The sequence below is a fragment of the Macrobrachium nipponense genome, chromosome 2, assembly GCF_015104395.2.
Source record: "Macrobrachium nipponense isolate FS-2020 chromosome 2, ASM1510439v2, whole genome shotgun sequence".
Classification (NCBI taxonomy): domain Eukaryota; kingdom Metazoa; phylum Arthropoda; class Malacostraca; order Decapoda; family Palaemonidae; genus Macrobrachium; species Macrobrachium nipponense.
In genome coordinates, this window is record NC_087201.1 from 56,993,539 (window position 1) to 57,011,387 (window position 17,849).

Genomic DNA, 17,849 nt, shown 5'->3' on the forward strand with positions numbered 1-17,849 from the left:
GAAGGATTTTCAGTTCACCTGTTTGTAACTTGCAAACTTAATAACTCGAGATGTAATAGTTACTTGAATTGATATAACAGGTGGAATGAAAATTTTATCATTTTAATTGGTGATGAATTGCTATTGCAGGATGATTTCTTTTATTCCTTGCTTGCTTTCAAATTTGCATTTGCTAACCACTTAATTCAAAAGTATTTTGAAAATGTGCACGCTTTGTTCTGTGATTTAGCACAATTGCAGTAATGGAGTAGGATTTTTTTTTAAGGGTTACTTATCAAAACTGCATGCTAAAAAGCTCTCTTATTTTGTAAACTTTATTAAACTTAGTGTTGGGAGACATTGATGTAGAGCGTTTTGAAATTTCACCATCACTGGCTAATAGTCTGGAATAGTCGCATGAATGTGAAAGCATAAGTTCTGAATACCTCAATAGTAGTTGCATACTGTTCCTAAAATTGTGGTATTGTCATACTAGTGGACTTGTAGGGGCATAATTATATTGGTTACCAGTCAGTTTGCTGCTGCTTTGTATGATTTTAGGTGTAAACCATACAGTCAGTCTTTGGTGGTGGCATCTTCCTATAGAACTTGTCATATTATAGGAAACTGTGCAGTGAACATGACAGACCTGTAAGCAAACTGGGTCATTCTTTTGCAGTCATATTTTAGAACTTTATTTTAAAAGTTGATAAGTGCTTGTCAGCTTGTTAAACTAATTTCCCTTCATTTTTAGTGAGGCATGTGAGTTTTGATCGGCCAGCAAGGATTATAGTTCATGTCCATTTTCTCTAACATTTCATGAGATACATCAAGCAGCATGTTTTAACTTCACTCTGTCTTTTTATTATTTTTTGAAAGCTAGATTAAGATAACATTTTCTGAAGGTAGGATTTAGAGTACATTTTACGTAAAATTTCTCATTATTAAGGTATATTTAGTGTACAGCTTACAATGCTATATACCATGTTGTAATGTATGTGTTATGCAAGGTGTTGCTCTACACACACACACACACACACACACACGTACGTGTGTTTAAGTTCATTGTGGTACCTTATTTATATTTAGTGTATAGAATATTGAGGGTGTTCTGAGGTTTAAATAAGTTTTAAGTTATCTGTGAAATTAAGAGTTCTGTGTAACTGTATAAAAGGGATTTTTTAGTAAGACTTCCAAGATTTAATTTTTGCTGATGTAACGAATTAACATAATTTTTATGAACTCATTAATCATATTTAGCCTGATTCCAAGAAAATTGGTCATTTAATCGCATCAGATTGATAGGTCTTAAAAGACAAAATACTTGACTGCACATCCCCAAACCTTGCACCAACATCCCGGGTGTCATTTTGATTAATCTGTGTGTCTGTGTTCCTTGAATTCCTTCCCCTTAATTAGCATGATTAACATAGTGTGTGGTATGCCTTTCATTTTTGTGTGACCATTCTTTAGTGATATATGTGCCTTTTGCTGAGTGATAGCTTCACTCTCCTTTATGGTTATGGTAAGTACTTACATTTTTGCTTGTGGTGTTTGTTTCTTGCTCCCAGGAAATACTGGTTCTTTGATTTTTCTTGGGCCTCATCAAGTTCATTATTAAAGTCATGGGATCTTATCAGTAATTGTCCAGTGATTTGTCTCGGTATATTATTAAATTTCTTTTGTTTTCATTGTTCCAGTACTAAATACTTGTTATAATGCCAAGGTTTATTATGGTGATTGCAATATGTTGACAATGCTTCCAGCAGGGCCTATCAAATCCTTACTCTAGAGAAGTTCTCTCAGTGGTCTTCTGGCAAGAATGGTAGACTCCTTCATGGATCTATTCACTATGTTCATTAAATAGCAGACTATCAATTTGCTGTTCTCTGCAGCCAGATCAAGTGGCCTTGATGTTGATGCCCTTTCCATCTTGGGGTTTCTGAGACAGGTTCTGGTGAAGTTTTGGTCTTCAGGGAATTCTTGAATGGTACTCATTGCACCCATTTGGCTTCTGTAGGAATAGTTTTGGTCCCTGTGAACCTTGTTGCAGGCAATCCCATAGTTTTTTGAAGATTTTTTTGTTTGTTGGGGGGGGGGGGGATTTAAATCACCTTTATTTTAATTGTTCATGTTTTCAGTTAAGTCTTCATGTTTAGAGGTTAACCAGCTTAGTCTGTAAGATAGTAATTTTTCAGAAGTTGCATCCGCGGCTATCGCCACCCTTTGCGGATCCTCTAGCACTTGCCATTAGTACTACCAGGGCAAGTGGCTGTGGTTCATTGCTTGTCCTTGACGAGGCCAGGTGGGCATAGTTGCTTTTTGTAGCACAGGGTACTCATCCACTTAAAGCATTCTATTCCAGTTTTGGCAGATTTGTCAATTTACCTGGGAACTGTTCCAGAAACTAGTTCTATTATAAAAGCTACAGATCGGCTCTTTTGGATTAAGGATATGATGGGAACATTTCGTACCTGTTTCATCATGTTGCCCCATTCATTTTTTTAGCTTTAGTTAAGTCTCCACACTTGGTACAGCTGCTTGTGATTCCTTGTTGAATGCATATTAACCTGTTGAGCATCACTTATGGTAGACGTTGACACACTTGTATTATCACATTTCACATTTTCTAGCACATAGAGCAGTCATTTGGTCTGTGCTGATTTTTGCACTTTTTTTATTTTTTTTAATACTTTAACCCTTAAGAGCCTGGTAAAAAATCAATATGCAGCAAGCTAGGCTGAGTAAACTTTGAGGTCGGCCAATTTATCTAAGAAGAGAACACATCAGTGGAAGGAGGAAGATATGGAAATGCACAAGGTGTAGGGGAAAAAAAAAACTTTTCCCTACCTTTTACGAGAAGTTGAAAATTACTATTTACAATCCCTTGTGTTGCCTCTCTTACAAGACAATTGTAAATTTTACTAAGTTTTTTTGTATTAAATTTTTTGTATTTTGTAAAATTTAGTTACAGTTCATACAATATCATAAGTTAGTAACTAAAATCGATAACAAATTCTGAATATATTTTTTGTAAAATATTTACATAAATTTACTGAGGTTGAATATACAGTAAATTTTCTGGACTATTCATGTCTTTTCTAATATTTCTTTGCACTTTTCTTTGCAAAATTACAATTATAACTGACATACTGTCATAAAAGATAAGACCTAAAACCAACAGCAACCCCTTGGTATACTTGAGCTGCCTGCTTCTTGATTTTAGCCTGTTTAAAAGTTGCCATTAATGAATTTATGGGCTATAGAAGTAACGGAAGTTCTTTCCCGCCCAATTCCTTTAAATCAATGGCGAGAATATTGATGGTCGCCACAAGTGGATCCGTCCACCACACAAAACCTGTTATTGCTACTCATGTGAGGGGATCTGTCCATTATGGATGAATGTTTTTTGTGTATAGTCGGCCCTTGGTATTTGCGGGGATGTGTACCACAACCCCTGTGAATAGCTAAAATCTGCGAATACCTAAAACCCCTCTAAAAATGCTTATACTTTAGTATTTTGCTAGTTGTATCACAAAGTGTATTTAGTCATGAAAATATGAAAATACAGGTAATTCTATGTAGTGAATATTTCTGTGAAAAATACTCCGAATAGGCAAATTTTCCATGAATATTTTGCAGTCAAACCAATGATTTCTTATGCCCAGGTTTGCATACGATTAGGATTTTGTAGAATTTTTCCAACTAAATCTTGACTTGTTTCTTACATATCCTCAGATTTCATTCACCCAGAAATGCTTCTTCCAAGGTCTACCTCATGACTAGGCCATTTACTGAACACCCTAACAAAGCATCTCATATTCTCTCTGACCCATCTGCCTTTGTGTGTGTATTGTTGTTGTTGTAGTTTTTATTTTATTTTTTTATTATTTTTTTTTAAGTACAACTGCTAAATAAGCTGTCATGGAACCAAAGAAAGTTCCAAGTCCAGCCCTTTTTGTGGAAAAGGTGAGAAACGCCATAGAATTTAAAATAACTTAAAAAATGTTGGAGGCGATAATTTGTGAAAAGGCAATGATATTGCATGCCATCTCAGTAAGAAGATGCTTATAACAAGTGCTGCTGTAGTGAATTCAAGGCCAGCAGAGGCTGGTTTTAAAAATTCAAAAAGCAAATGAGCATACATGTGCCTTCTTCAGTGACTAAGGACATGTTTACCGAGTGGAGTGATGTAAAAAATTTTGTAGAGTATTATCATCCCAAGAAAGATGATGTAATCAATGTCTGCAACATTTCACTTTAGGCAAATTTTAAAGAGACAACAGAAACAAATGTCTCTGGCCAGTTTTGTTGTCTGACAGGGATCCAGTGACTCAAGCTGGTCCTAGTTCCTGCAAAAAGCTAAAAGGGTGAAGTAACCCCATAGTGCCAGTAAAAATGAAGAGAAGTAACCCCAGATAGGTCCTTGATACCTGAAGTCTTTTTGGGGGCTGATTCCCCTTCTAAACAGTAACCTCTCCTTCTTCCTCTCCCCTCCTCTCTGTCTTCCCTACACTAAACAGGTCTTCCATATGCTAAACAAGAGTGTTCTATAAAGTTGAGAATTATGTTAAATGATTATTCATCCATTTCATTAGTCATTTGTATTTGTTCCGATACGTAATACAAATCTTTCGGTCCTTTAACAATAGGAATATACTTTCGGCGTAGCTGGAATTACGGCCGTTGAATCTTGAACAAGGTGGTTAGGCAGTAACTACCGTGGGGCAGGCTACTGCCCGGATGCAAACACTCCACTTTACTTTCGGCCGTGTTTGTGAGCTCCGGTTGACTGGTCATTAATCTTTTTTCTTGGTGGGATCCTTTTGGTTTATTTTTTGTATTTAAATAATTATGCATATACAGTGTTTGATATTAATACTAAACAAAGGTTTGTCCTTGGTTTTTCAATTAATATACAAATCCACTTTTTGTGATAGTCTTTGTAACCGCCCCTCTACTTGTGTTAAGAGCCGGCGGCTAAGGTATGCTAACATATTTACATTCTTTCGCCCTTTAACACTGGCTCAGACCTGCACAAGGACGAGATATGTATTTATCGTGAGGATGAGACATGTATTCATCCGGATATTACGCTTACGATTGGGAATTACCAAGGGAACTTCAAAGGTTTGTCCGTGTTTTGTTATGGTAATTTCTCTTCTCCTTCCTTTCACTTACTATCGGAAGAAGGTAGAAGGATGGGCGTGCGGTGCTGATGTTGGGGGATCTTCTCTCACTTCGGAGGGCGGCGCCCTTGGATGTGTGAGAAGTATCCTCATTACTTTATTTTAATTTTTTTTCCTTATTTTACAGACTAGTGGTGATTGTGTTTTCAGCAGTATTGGTTGGATGCTCTTTGTGTTGGTTATCCTAACCTTGGAATTGTACCTATGACTCGTAGCATATTGCGTACCGGTCCTCGAGTGTGTGTACTGATCCCCTGCTGATAATCATTTTCATAACCACTACTACCCGAGAGTTGTGTCACTGGACGAAGCTGTCGTGCTGCCCTTTGAGGTTATCTACTCCTGATGGTAGAAGTCTGGCAGAAGGAGAAACTAAAGAGGAAGAGAGCTCGTCAAGTGTCGTCATCCTCCTCTTCGAGATCTTCATATCTTCATGCCTCCCCCCCCCCCCCCCCCCCCCCCCCCCCCCCCCCCCCCCCCCCCCCCCCCCCACCCCCCCCCCCCCCCCCCCCCCTCTTCAACTTTTAGGCTTTGCCGTAAGAGAAGGTGGTCTCCCCCCCAAGAAGTCTTGTCACGGGACTTGTAAGGGTCTTTCTCGCTCCGGAGAGACAGGTGGGTCGTCCGCTGGTCCTCCCGTTTCTTCGGGAACGGGACCCGTCTCTCCTTCCTCGGGGAGGAAGCAGACGGGGACCATGAGGTACTGGCCACCGCTGGTATCTCCTCTTACGGTTCCGAAGGTTCCACCTCTGGACCGGGAACCGTCTCGGCCACCCGCTTGCGAGCGTTACCGAGTGTACGGTCACCTATGGGTGACCATGCAGCCAGGTCCAGACTTCGGAGTTCGCTCCCCGTGTCAGGACCCAGACATGGAGCGGAAGATGGTAGGAGTCGCTCGGATGACTCTCGCCAGACTGGCGATCACTCTCACAGCGATCGTTCGGTGCCCAGGGTTGACGTGACGTTCCTGAGTCTGTGCACGCAGAGGCCAGTGGAGGCGGGCCATCCAGCCCTCTTTTAATTAAACCTTTTCTTTCAGAGACAGCCCCACCCAGACAACGGTCGCGTTCGCGTGACTGACCAGTCTCGGGGGTGGCAGATGCTTCACCTGCCAGGTAGGAGTTCGTAACCCTCCTCGAGGAAGCGTTCTCTCCACTGCTACTCCCACAGGTCCCTCCAGACAGGTGCAGTAGGGCTGTGTTGCTTCGGCAACTGCCCCAACCCTGTCCTGAATGGAGGACCTGTCGGTTGTCCTGAGGAACTGGCGGAGAGGAAGTCTAGGAAGAGGAGGAAGGTGTTGCCGTCATCTTCTGCCTCCTCTTCCCCTTCGACTTCTGAGGCCCCCAGCCGAAGAAGAAGAAGGTAGCCTCCTCCCCCTTCCAAGAAGTCTCGCTCAGAGACCTCTAAGGGTCTGTCCCACTCCGGTGGGACAGTTGGGGCTTCCGCTGGTCCTCTTGTTCCTTCGGGAACGGGGCCCGTTTCTCCTTCCGCAAGGAAGATGATGACGGGGACCGGAGGGGTACCGGCTAACACCGGTACCTCCTCTCCTGGCGCCAGATGTTCTGCCTCGACGCCAGGTACCGTCTCGGCCTCTCGTTCGCGAGAGGTACCGAGTGTGCAGGTGACCGTGCAGCCAAGACCCAGACAACCGAGTTCGCTCGGCACCAGGATCCAGGCACGGAGTGGAAGACTGGTGGGAATCGCCCAGGTGACTCCCACCAGGCCAGTGATCGCTCTTGTGGCGAGTCGCCGGTACCCAGGGTTGAAGCGATGGTTCCAGACCAGCCGCAGGCTGAGGCGAGGAAGCCCTTTTTCAGATGAGTCACGATCCTTCACTCATTTCGAAAAGGCCCAGAAGTCAGACTCTTGATCATGCAGCTCCTATACTCTGATCAAGTTGTCAGAGGCAGCAGGGCACTCCTCCTCACTCTTAAGACCAGGAGGTGTAGCCTAGGTACGCAGAACTCCAGTCAGTTCTAGAGGCTCACTCAGATTCCTCCCACCAATCAGTGAGTCTTCCTATTGTTAAAGGACCGAAAGGTTTGTATTACGTATAGGAACAAATAACAATTTGTCGAAAATTGTATTTTTCCTAACTCTATAAACCTGAGGTCCTTTAACAAATATGCCCACCTCATGCCACCCCTCAATCTGAACCTGGGCTGAAAGGCAAAGTGGAGTGTTTACATCCGGGCAGGCTAGCCTGCCCCACGGTAGTTACTGCCTAACCACCTTGTCAAGATTCAATGGCCGTAATTCCAGCTACGCCGAAAGTATATTCCTATTGTTAAGGACCTCAGGTTTGTATAGTTAGGAAAAATACAATTTTCGACATTATTTCTCATAGTTTTTTTTTTGTAAAACTGTTTCTCCATAAAAAGTATTTAATATTTTGGGGTGTCTTAAACACTTTATGTAATGGGATTTACTGATTTCATACATTTTGGACTTCGTGAGACGTTCTGGAGTGGATTATGTATGAAAACTGAGGTTCCACTCTATAAATGTTCATATAAAAATCCGCGAGTCTGGAACTGCAGGTAATCTGGGTCGACTGTAAACTAGTTTAGGTAATGTACAATTAGAAAAGATGAAAGAATTTATTTATGGAAAAAGTTATTTTGCCATTCCCTGAAACTTAGAGCCAGTAGTTTCATTTCATTTACATTTGTATTGTGCTATTTTAAGTGTATGTAATATTTTAGGCAAACTGGTTGGCAAATCTGTGAATTTCTGTTACAGTGTGCACCATGACTTAATCAAAAAACTAAAAAAAAAAAAAATCACAGGATTTTCCTTTAGGTGAATAAAAAATAGAACCCTCTCCTTATTGGTTGCTTCCCAGTCACTTGGCAATGCAATGCTCAAATCTAAATGATGGTTTTCTTCAGACTCTGGTAAATCACCCTCACTCTGTTAAAGGCTTCTGAGTTAATACTCTTCATCTCTCTGTGTACTGATATCTCTTCAGGCAAATGCTTTTTCTTTTGTAGATAGGCAAATGCTTTTTCTTTGCTTTGGAATGCTCACTATAGGTGGTGAATGGGATCAAAACAAAGGGAAATCTGTTTATTGATAAACGTCTGAAGCATAGTGGGGAAGCAAAAGGTGAATGTCCTGTCAAACTGTTTCCAGTACGAAAAAGTTGCATTTTATCTGTAATTTAGCTCATAAGTGGTGCTAAGTGATGTTCCTAAAACTTGTTTAAGATTGTTTTTTGAGCTTGATCAGTGTGTTTCTCAGGCAACTGAGATGAGCTGTTTGCAATGTTAAATGGGTTAATTGGAGTTTCCCAATCAAGACAGTTGTACATTGTTGCTAGCTTTTACCACACTTTAATTGTGTTAATGAACTTCATGACCTTATAAACTGTGAAGTCTAATTCCAACCATTGGTCTTCTATTGGACTGTAATTTGCTACAGGGTTCATAGCCTAAACTTAATTTATATGAAGATGTGGTTTGTCAGTGATTCTTTTGCAAATCATACCTTGCCCTATGTTTCCTCAAATACAGACTGTATCTCTGATGAGAAATGAGGTTGTCTCATCCAGCGGAGCTATGGTTTTATTTTAAGATATTACCCTTTTTTGAGAGATTACCCTCAAGTCGTTGAATGTTGAGCCCAACAGCAGATTGTTTGCCATTTGAGGGGGATATGGGCCAGTCATCCTCATCATCATCATCATGGCCCTCAGTTCTTGTTTCTGGCATACTAGGAGCTATGTTATCTTGGATTATTTAGTCTTCATGCCTTTTGCATTTAGTCTTCGTGACCCTCAGTTCTTGTTTCTGACATACTAAGAAGTTATTATGTTATCTTGCATTATCTAGTATTCATACCTTTTGTATTTGGAGTCTTAATGGCCCTCAGTTCTTGTTTCTGACATACTAAGGAGCTATGTTATCTTGGATTATCTAGTCTTCGTGCTTTTTGCATTTAGTCATCTTGGCCCTCAGTTCTTGTTTCTGACATACTGAGCTATGTTATCTTGTATTATCTAGTCTTCGTGCCTTTTGTGTTTGGAGAGTTCCATATCCTTCTTGTAAACTGCAGTTCAGGCTGTTTGTTCATGAATAAATATTTTTCCAGTAAAACCTTTTTTCCCATAGCCCTCCCTTCCCCACACTTCTCTATTTAGGTTGGCATAAAAGAAATGAGTGATACCTCCTGGGATGTTGGCCTGTAGTTTTGAGTCCAATAAGGTCTTTTCTCTTTCAAGTTTTTGTGACTGTAGTCATTTGCATGGAATAAAGCTATTTATGGTTATTGGTTTGTGGGAAAGTGATTTATAAAAAAAAAATTTTAATTCTTGTTTATTATTAGATAAATCAAGAAAACTAGAAATAAATTCAGTCTGTACTCTTTGAACCCATCATGTTAGGTATTACTTTAGAAGAGCTTTACTAATATGGAGAAACTTAGGTTGTCCACATGTGTTTCTCTACACATTGACAGGCTCTATACTGCTATTTTTACATTGTTTGTAGAAGATATACAGGAAGAACACCTGGCATATTTAGGATATTTCGAAGTCATACTTGCTTACTCATACTCTATTCAAGTTGCTGTTAGTATGTAGAAAGTACAGTACATGGCTGAACCATTTGGTTATCAAAGCGTCTTTTTGATAGTTGCTGTATTGTATAATTAGTTTGCAATAATATAGTAGAGCTAAGAAATATTCTCATGCATATGTAATTATGTTGTAGCTAAAGACTACAGATGTCCATTATTTACATGCATGAGACCATTTGTTACTTGTTCTACAGTTTACAGGATGAGATAGGTAGTAGGTCTAATTTCCCTTAACCTGTTAACTGTATGCTGGCCTTCTGTGTAATGTAACCTTCACATAACTAAGGGTTTTACTGTGTGTTTTATATATAGTACAAAGAATCTGTCAGTCGGTGTGTGTGTTGCTTTTAATGAAGCTGGAAATGTTTAGTTTACTATTGATTTGCTTGTCTTCCTCTAATATTAGTTCTTTACTTTTTAAAGTAATAGTATCTTTAGATTAGGAATCTTTATTTTTCTTTTGCACTTGTTAAATAATTCTAACACTAGTACTTATAAGTTTTAGCCTTTTAGATTTTGATCAGCTGTCAATTTTGTTCTTGGTTATGTTCATTTCTTTAATAGAAGTATAGAATGGTATGTTTGGATGTCTTTATTTTAATTTAGGAACCTTTCAAATAGGTTCAAGAAAATATAACAAAAAGCTTTTGTAGGTATTGTTTCACGCTAAAGACATTATCTTTTGCAAGTTTGCTAGTAGAGTGAAAAAGGTATAGGCAGTCCGCGGTTATCAGTAGGGGTTCCGTTCCCCGGGGTGTGCCAATATGTGAAAACCGCCATTAACCGAAACTGTGATTAATGGCGCCTTAATCATGCTTATGGCACGCCATAAGGTGCCTTATGGCTCCGATAACTGGAACTTGTCCTGTTGTGGCACCATAAATTGCCTATTGCGCCATAAAATCAGATCGCCGATAACAGTCCGCCAATAACTGAGGACTGGCTGTATAGACACAGAACATAGCTTAGACAAAGTTGTGTTGATTGTATCAACAAAAGAGCATAGTGATGAGTAACATTAAACACAAGTGCAATAGATAAGGAAAACAAAGGAGAAAGGTGCAGTAATATGTTTAAATCATTAGACTTGACGTATGTTACATTATACTATAAAACAGTGTCAGCTGGCCAAGATCTGGGAGAAAGTTGTGGGGTTATGTGGAATGCCATTAGCATTAAAGAAATGCTCTATTTCTTACTTGGTTTGAGAGAAAAAAACTTTTGGGTGTATTCAATCACACCAAAGTCTTAGAAACTATCTTTCCAGTTTTATATTTGGTAGTGAAATTACCCACAATATGGGAGGAATTTGTTCTGTACAATAAAAAAAAAGCTTGAGATAATCACCCATGAATGTTTTGCATTTAGCATTTCTATTTCAGTGAGCAAAACTCACATATGTAGCGAGATGGTGAGGTGGCCTTTTCATATTTGGTTCGGAAGTTAATCCATGAATTCTGTAGCAGTTTCTTTCCAATTTTACAATAGATTTGGAGACTGCCCATAAATAACTAATTTTTACATGAATTTATATATTTTAATCCCTACATTAAGGGGTCAGTTGTCTGATGCGCCTTCTTCACTGCCTTCTATCAAAGGTATCATCCTCCACCACCACCAAACCTCTTCTCTCCATGGATCTTCCTTCACTTTATCTTGCCATCTAATTCTGTCTTCCTCTCGATCTTCCTCCTCTAACAGGTTCTTCCCAAGACCTCTTCACTCCCTCCTCCTCATCCATCCCCAACACATCCCCATACCATCTCAATCGTGACACTCTTATCACCTCTGTAATCTTTACTAAGCTTGGCCTTTTTGTTTCATTATTTTCCAATCTCTCAAGCAGCGATATTCCCATCATCCACCTCAGCACTCTCATCTCTGTTATCTCCATCGTTACTCCCTCTTCTCTTCTTAGAGCCCATGTTTCTGCTCCATACATTAACACTGGTCATATTACTGTTATAGATTTTGACTTTTAGCTTGATTGGCATTTTCATATCACATACTACTCCAGCTACCTCTCTCCACTTCCCCAAGCACCTTTTATCCTACTGTCAACTTCAGCCTCACAACCTCCCTCTTGACTTAAAATAATCCTAAGTATTTAAACTTTTCTGCCTGTTTTACAATTGATCTCTCTCTCTCTCTCTCCTCTCTCTCTCTCTCTCTCCTGCTCAGCAAAACCTCTGTTTTATTCACATTCACCTTTAAGCCACCCCCCTCTAAAGACTCCTGCCACTCTCCAACCCTTCTCTGTTTGTTCTCCTCATTTTCAGCAGTAATCACCAGATCATCAGCATACAACTCCCACAGCTCTTCATTTCTGATCTCTTCACTTAACACATCCATGACCAGCACAAACAAAAGTGGTCTTAATGCTGGCCCCCTTGTGTAATCCAACACTAACTTCAAAGTTTTCTGTTTCCTCAACTGCTGTTATTACTTTTGTGCTTGTTCTTTTCTACATCATCTCGACCAGCCTAACCAACTTTTCTGGTACTTTCCTTTTCCTCAAACATCAAAACATCACTTCTCTTGGGATTCCATCATATGCTTTCTCTAGATCTATAAATGCACAATAGAACTCCTGGTTTCCCTCTAGCTTCTTTTCCTGTAGTTGTCTTATTATGAAGATTGGCATCCACCTTTCCTCTTCCCCTCATAAATCCATATGGCTGTTTTCCCGATCTTTAAATCTCTTAATTTCTCATCCAGTATCCTCTCTAAAACAGGCAATCCATTCTCTGTTAGTTTAATCACCTTGTAGCTACCACAATCCATGACATCTCCTTTTCTTCCTCTTCACATATAGCTTTTAATAAATCCAGCATCCATTTCTCCCCCTCTGTACCTACATATTACTTTGATCATTTCAATTTGGAACTCTGATGGCCCTGGTGCTTTACCATTCTTCATTTTCCTTAATGCTCTCTTCACTTCTGTATCCTGTATCTCCTTTCTGTGCCTCCCCCATCTCGTCTCTTATTTTCAGGATTTCACAGTTGTTCAAAATACTCTCACCATCTCTTCTTAATGTCTTCATCCCTATACAATATATTTTCATCACTATCCTTGATGACACCGAATTTACCCACATCCTGTCTCTGCCTTTTCTTCAAGTTTGAAATCTTATAGATATCCTTCTCTTGTTCCTAGTCTTACATTTTACTGTTCTGCAATCAATAATACTCTTAAATTTAATTAAAAATAAATTAGTTGAACAGAAATTTTTCCTATGTTTGGTTTTGATGTTTGCCGATTTCTAATGAAGTAATTTGTACATGAATTTGAATATTAAACCTCAGACATTTTACATGGTTTATTATACTGCAGTTGGGGAATAATTTGAAAACCAATCTGTTAATGTATCTCTCTCTCTCTCTCTCTCTCTCTCTCTCGTCCACTCCTCCCCCTCCCCCCTTCCCCTTCTCCCCTCTTCTCTCTTCTCCCTCTACCCTTCCCCCTCCTTCTCTCCTCTCTTCCCCCTACTCTCTCTCTCTCTCTCTCTCTCTCTCTCAACCAGATGGTAAAAAATGAAAATAGCATTTGAAGACTTTATGGCTTAAAACTGCATATGTTTACACAGACTTCTGCTCTGAGTTGGTAACTTGATAGTAAAAAACCAGAGTAGATCAAGTGTGATGTTGGAATACATAAACAGTTACATCAAAAGAAGTAATTTTGACTTTTCTGACAATTGTTCACTGCCATTTGACTTACTGATATTCTGTAAAGAGCCCACGGGATCTTATCCATATTTGGTCAGAATGTAAAGTTACTCTTCCAGTGATAATTAGTAGTGTGAATGTCCAAAATGTAATTGACAATGATGGTCAAGTTTGAAGCAAGCGTAAGGAAATTTTGTGTGACTTTTTCAATTAACCATTATAACAGCTAATTTTAAAACAAATTAAAAAAAATTTTTGATAAAAGGGCAATTCTCTCAGGTCAGCCTTGTTAGAGGTAGTTCCTAAAGTTTATTTTACATTTAGTTTGCTAGACATAAGAGCAATGTATACAGGCAGCCCTCGGTTAACGACAGGGTTTCTGTTCCTGGGGGCCTGACACTAAGGGAAAATAGACGCTGACCAAAATTAAAAACTCTTCGGGCACCACAATCCCCCTTACGGTGCCCTAGACTTGTTAATGATACCTTGACAGTGTCAGGGCCACATATTTTGCCCGAATATGTTATGACACTTTAATGAAAATGTGGAATTTCATTTGCCTAATCATTTACTATGGGCTGCATGGCAGTTCCACAAATTTTTAATGTCAGATTCGATGAACCTACAGAGAAGTCTTGGCCTAGAAAGAGAGAGCTAGCTTTTTCTAACTGCTAATTATTTTCTCCATCTCTCTATTTATCATACCATCTAGTGAAATAAGCTAAAAAAGCAAAATAGAATGTGATACAAGTATTGTTAGTAATGTTATAATCGTTGCTTAAACACTGCAGCCATACACAATTGAAGGAAAACAGTAGTTTTGCTACAATAACTGAACCGAATATGATAAAGTTTAGCTTGCATTCAACCATCATACAATAGTAAAAAATTAACGTAATTGTTACAAATGACATTAAGTAGAACAGGACTTAAAAATATTTTTGCTTTACTTTTATGCTTGGAGAAAATATTGGCAAGCAAAGTAGTAGTATGTACTGCTAAATTTTAGCTGCAGTTGTAACTGAACCTTAGAAGAAAAAGAGAACGTTCACACTGGTAATGACTATAAATTATCATGCATCAGCAACATGGGTGAAACTCAACTATAATTATTAGTGGAGAAATAAGTATTTTAATAAAAATATACTGGTCATGAAAGAACACATTTTGTTTTCATGCCGATAAAAGATAAATACATATTCTCGTACTATTATGAAATGTAGAACGAAAATAACAAACTGAATCTGTTTTTCACACAAAAAATGCTCCCGACACCATTAACAGAAAAAATAACTGTCTAATTCACAACAAGACCTATTTAAGTCATAGTTCAACTTAAAAGCACTTCATATAACAATAAATAACATTGTTCCATTTAAATAGTTTCTAGAGATCTATTTACGCTAAATAGAAGTAAGACAATTGCTCTGAATCAAGTTAAAAAGGGTGAAAGAACACTACCTCTGCCCTCAGCTGATTTTTCCAAAACAAAACATAGATTGCTTTCTTTGTATTTTATTTTATAATACTCTACGTAGTAATATGAGACTACATACAGTATTATTTGATTCAGTGAAGTAAAGCATAATTTAAAAGAGCCAAGGAAAAGATGTATGTTTATATTTTATGAGGGTCTCTTGGCACTTCAGCAAAGTAACTGAAATACTGATAACCAGACAACAGCATTCATCTGTTAATTAAAAAAATAATTGAGTCTAGTTCAAGTACTTCATATAAAGAAAGATAACCTTGTCACATATAAATAGTCTCTAAAGATTAATTTACGCTAAATAGAAGCAAGAAAATCTCTCTGCATCGAGTTAAATACGTCGAAATATGTTATCCTACCTCCACCCACAGCTGATTTTTCCAGACCAAAACATGATCAATTTGCTTGCATATTTTATGATACAATAGTAATATAAGACTACATACAGTATTATTGCATACAGCGAAGTAAAGGATAACTTTTTAAAATAGCCACTTAGCCTAAGACACAGACAACCGGACAACGGTGCTATAAACCCTACGGATGGTAAAACCCAGTTATGAATACAGTGGACCCCCCATATTTGCGTTCTCCGGATTCACGCATTCACGGATTTCTCTCTGGAACATTTCCCCCCCATTATTCATGGGAAATTTGCCTATTTGCGGTATTTTTCTATGAGAAATATCCACAAATTCCTTTTTTTTAAATGCATTTTGTGATAAAAGTATTAAAAAAACCAGGTATAAAAAATTTTTGTGGTTTTTTCATTAGTTTTAACTAACAAAATAGGAGGTTTTAAGCTTTTTTTTTAATAGGGGGCCTCCAACTATTTGCCTGTATATATTTTGCTCTAATTGTTAATCTTCCTTTTTCATATAAGTATACATAGGGAAATAGTCTATTTAAACCATCCGTAGTGCATGGGGGCACCAGAAGAGTGCTATGTAGTCAGTTTCTAAATCAGTCATTATAAATCCTTTTGAGTATATGTAAATACAGGGGTTCAAAGAGACTGCATTAAACCAAGTAGTCTCAAATAGAAAATTATTATTGTTTGCAACTTTTTCCCGTACTTTAGTATATGTAGCAACTGACGAAACACATCATTGGAATGGCAATAGTAATTTTGTAGGGTGCAGAATAATATAAATATAATACGTAGTATATAAAAAAATTATGATAAAATTCATAACATTTTATTTTCATTTTAAAGATAGCAAAATATTAGGTTATTTGGCTTCAGAATAATGCAAAAACCAGCATTCTATCATAAAAAGTGAATTTAATGCAGGCAGTAAAAGAAGCCAGCAAAGCGTTTGGTTTAGAACATCCAAATTTGAACCTCCATAGCCTCAAAGGAATATTTGTTATGAAGTAAAAAAAATTGTCAGGGAAAGTGTTTATGCTCTAGTATTCTCAAGATTTTTGGATAATTCTTGTCCAAAAATATTATATAAAAAGAGCATTGGTAAGGATTCGTTACAAATTGATAAATGGGTGGTGCTTACCAGATACTTGTGCATCCTTCCATCACAATGCTCACTGTTATTACTGTATTGGTAAAGTACTTTGTCATAGGAACTACAGAAGTTAAAAACACACCGCGTCTCTTAAATACTTACCTGTAATATTGCTGTATCCATATTTTACCTTTCTCCTTTCCAATACTTAAGCTTAATTTTATTTAACAGTTACAGAATTCAAAAGCTGCTGCTATAAAATTTAGGTGCTATTTGTCTCGTGAACATTATATAAAAAATTCAAAGGCTGATTCTTTGCTTGGTTTATTCAGAGCGCAATCATGGAATGGGGTGATTATATCCAGGTTTTCAGAAACTTTTGTTCATAACAAATAACAGAAGTAGGGCATCTCAAAATTTTTGGACAAGCTTTATAGTTCAGGGAATGTGAATGAGTCTAATGCTTGGTTTTTTCCTTATCCCTTGTATGTTCATACACTTTCTAACAACGTCATTTTGGCAGTTAATATTTGTCCGTGAAATTAGCATGAACAAGAACAAAGACTACAGAAAATTTAGAAGCAAATGAATGCATTAGTGTCTGTTTTATACATATTTGCTGTCTTGAGCTGGAGTGCTAAAGGTTTTCTGGAATACTTAGGAGATTAGTTTTTCCAAGTTTTTAAAAATTTATAATATGCATTTGAAGCTTTAATTAATACAACTTGAAAAGTTCAGGTTTTGTTTGACCATAGTGTAACTAGGAAATGATAAATGTTTTAGTATATGAAATCATGAATTGCTAATACAGGTTTTGTAGGTTTGTCAATAGGTCTCTTTTGAAATATATTGCAGTTTTATATTGTAACAATTCGAGCTCCTCTTAGGGCTGTTTGCCAAGCCAGTATAAAATATGCCCGTTCATCTTGAAGCATGAAAAACTTATGGTTTTACTGGTGTTGGTTTTAATCTCTGAACACACATCACTTGTTCGGTAGCAATGCACTTGATTAGTTACTTCTAAAACTGTAATCAGGATGTGACTAACATTCTGTGGTAATGGGTAGAGTCCTTAGGGTTGACATTAGCCTCAGTAAAGTAACCTCCAGCTGGAAATGTCTTTGCTTACTCTAAAGTTAACTGCAAACAACTTTTGGCATGTGGCCAGATGAGTATTCATAAGGTAAGGATATCAAGAACAATAAGGTTATTTGCTGTTGTAATACTTTGTAGTTTAATTTAACCTCTGTGGCAGTGTTGGAAATGAATGACTTTATTTTTTTTTAAGATTTATCAGACATGCAGAGTAACACCAGTCTGTTTTTAATGAGATGTTGAGGTTCATGGTGTTTTGCATACAGCCAAGTTGATGCATAATGAGTTATTTCATTTCTGGACTCTTTGTTACTTAATAGTTAACATGTACCATATGTTCAATTAAATTTGATTACACTATATGGGCAGAATTACTGCTTTTGGGAAG

General features: G+C 37.9%; 1 protein-coding gene across 15 annotated transcripts in view; it reads left to right on the plus strand.

Annotated features, from left to right (window-relative positions):
* LOC135220600 (E3 ubiquitin-protein ligase HECTD1-like) overlaps positions 1 to 17,849 on the plus strand; it is a 294,889-nt gene that overhangs the window by 203,212 nt on the left and 73,828 nt on the right. The gene's annotated exons all lie outside the window — the stretch shown is intronic.